We start from the raw sequence: 6,000 nt of genomic DNA, 5'->3' as shown, positions 1-6,000 counted from the left end.
TTAGATGTATCTGATATATTTACACAGACTATTTTTAATAAATTCAACAATTTTATAGAGGGTTTAGTAAATTTTACTTCAAGTGACCACTAATGACAGATTCTGTTGTCCTCCAACTACAATTCTTCCTTGTTGTAATTCTCCATTTCCTAAATATCCCACCTATCCTTACCAGGATTTTTGGAAAGCTTGTCCTTTCGAAATATACAGAAGAATTTTGTTTTGTTTTTGTTTCCCAAACTTCAAAACATAGATTTTATATGAAAGAATTCCTCATATATCTTTCCATCACTTCGTGTAAGAATGGAAGTTCCAGGAAGGTTATAATTTCCAAGACATATTTCATGTAATAATACATAGGCATTATATATTATTGTATGCATATTGGCAGGAATACGAACACTTGAAAATGTCACCTGTGCACACATTATGTATGTACATATATATGTAGCAGAAGAAAGAAATGAGCATGTTATGCCAGTTTACATATTTTCACAAATCTAAGACAAATCTAGCCACCTGAAGTTCACGCAAATCTTCAATATGTTGCGCAAGTACCAGCTGGGTGCCATTGTGGGAACTCTGAGAGTCATGAATTCTTCCTGGCTTGGTGAAGATTCAATAAATAAATTCCTTGTGAATATTCTCACTAATACATTTTATCAAGCTATCAGAAGAAACCCTGAAACCCAGTGTGTCAGCAAACCAGTCTACAAGCAAAGCAAAATGCATGCACTGACATCCGCAGGCCATGAGTCATGCATAACCCTCAATGGAAAGGACTCCAAGGACCCACGCTATCCTGGAACAGGGGCAATACCCTTCAGCTTCCCCATTTTACTACCGGAGGTAACTAGATAAAATTCATACCGAATAAAATATTCAGGATAATTAGAAGCCCGACCCATATTCATTGCATGGACTTTTTGGAGTGATCTCTATCAACCCCTCAGGGTCATGCAGGAAGATGGATTTTTTTTTTTTCAGTCAACATGAAGAGCAAAATATTTACCAAAAATGGAATTGGATGAAATATTTGCTGGGGTTAGAGATGTCCACTGGATTAAATTGCTGCTTAGCACACTAGCATACAGTATCTTATCCCAGCAGTTTCTCCATTGATGTTGCTTTCTATAGATACTCCTGGTAATAACTTTACTTGAGATCAAATAAATGAAAAACAGTTTTTCAAAAGTAGTGCAGTTGGTTACTAATAGTTGGTCTACCAGTTATAATGCCCTTGCTCTTGAATTGTGTACTGCAGAGTCTGGGTTGAAGTTCCTGGCAGCTAGGATGGCTCAGGTGCAAGGTTTCTGCTATCCATCTGTGAGAACAGGGCTGAGTTCTTATTTTCAGGCTTGCTTAAGCAGTACTTGTTGCTGACATTTGCAAATTAAGCCAGCAATATTTTTTTTTCTCTATGATCTGCTGCCTTTCAGATAAAATAATTAATCTAAAGATACATATTTCATGGACCCAGTCTTTTTCTTTTTTCTTATATAAGTCAAATGTCTTTCATATCTCGAACTGTTTCTGTAAAAGATATTCCTTGGAAATATATGAAAGCTATTAAAGTTTCTAACTTAAAAATCTAGATGTCGAAGTATGCCAAAACATTTGTTTTTAATCAAATGCCTATAACATTGGCAATGAGGTCAGCCCAAGAATAGAAGCTGAGAATTCAGCCCAGGTCTCCTGCCTTGGTGACAGTTGAGGACTCATGCAATTTATTTTTATTTACCAAAATATAACTTCTGCAATTTGACCAAGTGTATCTCTAAAATGAGTTAGAGGTAGACTCTTAAGAACTCAGGGGTATTTATTTACCGACTGATGCTGGCCAGTGGACTGTCAATGGACTGCAAATGAAAGAGGGGGGCAACCTTGATCAGTCAAGTTCATGGATTTTTGTGGAATGAGCATACAATCAACTAAGAGAGCAATGATACATGATGTCACAAATCATTCAATCAACCGAGCTTACATCAATGCACAATGCAAATTATCCAATCAGGTGTAGTGTGAAGCACAGACACCCAATCAATTTAAGTATTATTTATTTCAAAACTATCCAAACCATAATGCCTAGATCCTGCCTGGGAGCAAACAATTGAACTAGGTAAATAGGTCTTTCCATCTTTATGCAAAGAAACCAATTAGAGGCAATCAGGCTACCACATGAGATATCAAAGAAAAGCAAGAATCATCCAGGAATGAGATATTTTTTGCAATAAGTACTCTCACTTCCCTTTCATGACTTTCCCAGAACATGAGGTTATGAACATATCCCTGAAATGTATTAGGATATCTAACCTTACTGTCACTGTTTTACATTGCCTGGAGTGTGCTGTTCCAAAGCCAGGATCCAGGAACTCCCAACAGGTCTCCCATGTGGGTGCAGTGTCCCAAGGCTTTGGGCAGTCCTCCATGGCTTTCCCAGATCACAAGCAGGGAGCTAGATGGAAGTGTAGCTGCCAGGATTAGAATCAGCTCCATATGGGCTCCTGGGGCGTGTTCAAGGTGAGAACTTTAGCTGGAAGGCTAACCCAATGGGCCCAAATGTAAAATATTTTATGAAAAGTTCATATTAGTTTGGCTGAACTGAAATTTGCCCAGTTTATTAGTAATAATTATGTGACTGCTCAGGTGAGATAATCAATGGATGCTGAAACCAAAAATTAGAAAAGCCATAATATACATGAGAACTAAGTCCCCATCATCATTTACTGTCCTCATGCAAGAGCCTAATAATGTTATACGATTTGTTTCTTAACAATAGTGACGGAAAATTTTATACAGCTGTAAAATACTCATTATTATTAAGTGAATGTTCCATTTATTTAAAAAGAAATTAAAGTAGGTCACAAAATTGCCGATTTATTTTTGAAGTAATGAAATAATACAAATAATTTCCCCTGCTTTCATAAATAAACAAGGTCAATCATATAACTATGAAAAATTCCACTCACTAAAAAACATAAAATATATTTCTATGCAATCCATGGTGTAGGAAAATGTTATTATAAAAAAAAATGACTATTTGAATGCATCCAAGTAAAACCAAGATTAGTTATTTTAACATATGAATCAGATTCACAAAGAAATCTACTATCACAATTCTCTCTGAATTATGCAATGCAGGACCCTTTAGAACTGGCTTTCTAAGCTCAATTTATATTTTATGGTCATTGGAAAGTGTCTGTAGAATACTGTTAGAATTATGAGAGCCTATTTAGTGATATCATAAATTTCCTCTATAAAATAATTCAATCTTACTTCAAATTTTGAGAAAAAATCTTAACAGAAGATGGATAGATAAATTTCAAATTATTTTCTACAGAAATGTCAAAATAATTAATGCAAAGATACTTGAGTTCTACTGAAAAAAGGACAATTGTTTAGGATACTTACAGGAACACATTTATCTAAACAATTCCCATAATCCTAACAGCCATCGCTTCCCTTTAACTTTAACCAGTTATTAGCAGGATGATTCCACTCTCATTAAGCATTTTAAACACAGTGTTCCATTTCCCATTATAATAGCCTTGTTATTGTAAATGACAGTAGTAGTCATCGTAAACCTTTTGAAATATAGCCAATGTGAATAAATACTTAAATACATCATTAAATCTCTGTACAAGAATGAATTTTGCCTTTAATACACAATATCCAAGGAGAACGTGAATGATATCCATAATCTGCAGAAGTTGATAGTTGTGAAAATTAAATTAAAGAAATAGAATAACCGATTCACTGCTAACTGTTGATAACTCTGTATGGTATGATACGATAACATACTGAAAACAAGGAATTTTCTGTTAATGAACTCAACATCAGGTGGCTAATGTTGAGATGCATACAATTTAAGATTTAAATACAACCCAGGTATGGCATTATACAATAAATGAAAGAAAGTAAGAAATTATCTTACATTTCAAAAGGCTTTAATTGTTCTTATATATAATGGAACAAAGGGTTCCTTCTCCCCAAAATTGTGTTTAGAGATCTTTGAAAGGACAACTGAATATTGTTTTCTCAAATATCCAGGAAAATTAAAGAAAGCTTCATGAAAAGATGTCATCAAATATGTAAATAAGTTTATCATTGGAAGTTGGGTGTTTTATAAATGATTCATCAACTGGGCTTAGAGTGGTGACCTAGTGGCTAAAGTCCTCCCCTTGCATGGGCCAGGATCTCACAGGGGCTCCAGTTTATGTCCTGACTGCTCCACTTCCCATCTGGTTCCTTCCTTTTAGCCTGGAAAAGCAGTCTAGGTTGGTCCAAAATCTTGGAATCCTGCACTGGTGTGGGAGACAGAGCAGAAGTCCCTGGTTCCTGGCTTTGTTTTAACTCTTGCTGCTGTAGCCACTTGGGGTGTGAATTAGTGATTGGAAGATCTTCATCTCTGTCTTTCCTCCTGTCTGTATATCTGACTTTCCAATAAAAATAGATAAATATTAAAAAACAGAGATGCATTAACCACTTTAGAAAAAGATGTAACTGTAAAAAATATTTAAAAAATAAACAATCCATTTATTTGAACATATGTGTGTTTGCAATATATTTTTTTCATTGTTAAACAGTATCTTTTCATTTCATTTTATGATACAGTTTCGAAATCTTTGGGATTCCCCCAGCCCCTCTAACAAGCCATCCCACAATACGGAATTCCTTCATATTATTGCAGTAGTACAGTTTCATATCTAGCCCTGATTCTTTCATTGTGGGCATGGACCATGTAGAAAGTCTGGAATCTTATTGACCAGATAACTTCATCACTGGTCTGAAAGCAGAGCTGGCAGAATATCATCATCTCCGATGAAAAGCCACAACATAACATCGACAATTTATAATATAAAGGAGTTAACTGACATGGTATTGAGTGACCAGTATGTTTGAAAATGCAAGTTCTTAACCACATCCTGTGACTACTGCACTGACATCTCAACTTTAGTTTATACACAACTGGCTGCTATACATCTTAAGCTAGTTATAGAGTACTGTTCAGCTGCCTTGTGTCTATTTTCATTTTTATATTTAGCAGCTTATACTATTCAAGCGTGATTTCTACTGAACTTCTCAAATCTTAGGATAGTTCAAACAGGCTTATAACTGAAATATGCCATATATTAACAATTGGGGAGCAGTACAGTTTTAGGAGGGGTGTGCAGAGAAATCTTCAATACCTTAGTGAGGAGTAACTAATCTTTGTGTCCTACCTAGCAAGGTATATGGGAGTCCAAGCTGACTGTTCCCTGTCTGTTCTAAGCTTTCCTTATTGGTCTCTGTCTATTTGATCTAATTTGGGGGGCGGGGAGGCGGAGCAACCCCGATGGTCATTGCAAGAGAGGGTGGGGATCCAAAGTTGGAACTAAGTAAGAACCAGAGAAAGCACAATATATTTTAAAAATAATTTATTATTTGAAATATACAGAAAGAAATAGAAATATTTGAGTGACTATGAATAGCTAGGTGGGTAGGTAGGTAGATTCAGTGAATAATAAATGAGAGAGATATCAGCTGTTCTTCCAACTGCTGATTTATTTTCCAAATGCTCTCCACAACTAAGACTGGGCCAGGCTGAAGGCAGGAGACTGGCCAAAGCCAGTCTAGACTTCTAATATGGATGTTGAAGACTCAAGTATCTGCCACCTCCAAGGATTTGTAAACCAATAAGGACTCAAAGTGTGAATCAAACCAATCAGGGTGCAATTCAAAATAAAATCTCAACTGCTACCTTCAGTGCCTGTGTACATTGTCCATGTTTTTTTTTTTCTATGTCATATAACCTACTGTCAAGTTGTAATTTGCAAAATGTGTATCAATTATCATAAGGCGATTTTCCTACTTAAGTGCAATCATTTAGATTCAATGATTTAATACTTTCTAAAATTTCTGTAATTCAAAGGATTGTTACTGCTGATCATACTTTTAAAATAATTACTTATTTTTATTATAAGGGAGTTTTTTATTTTTTTATTATTTTTTAATTGTTGT

Source organism: Ochotona curzoniae, unplaced genomic scaffold (genome assembly GCF_017591425.1).
Source record: "Ochotona curzoniae isolate NIBS_2020 unplaced genomic scaffold, NIBS_Ocur_1.0 contig_2210, whole genome shotgun sequence".
Lineage (NCBI taxonomy): Eukaryota > Metazoa > Chordata > Mammalia > Lagomorpha > Ochotonidae > Ochotona > Ochotona curzoniae.
Note: the sequence above shows the minus strand (reverse complement) of the source record.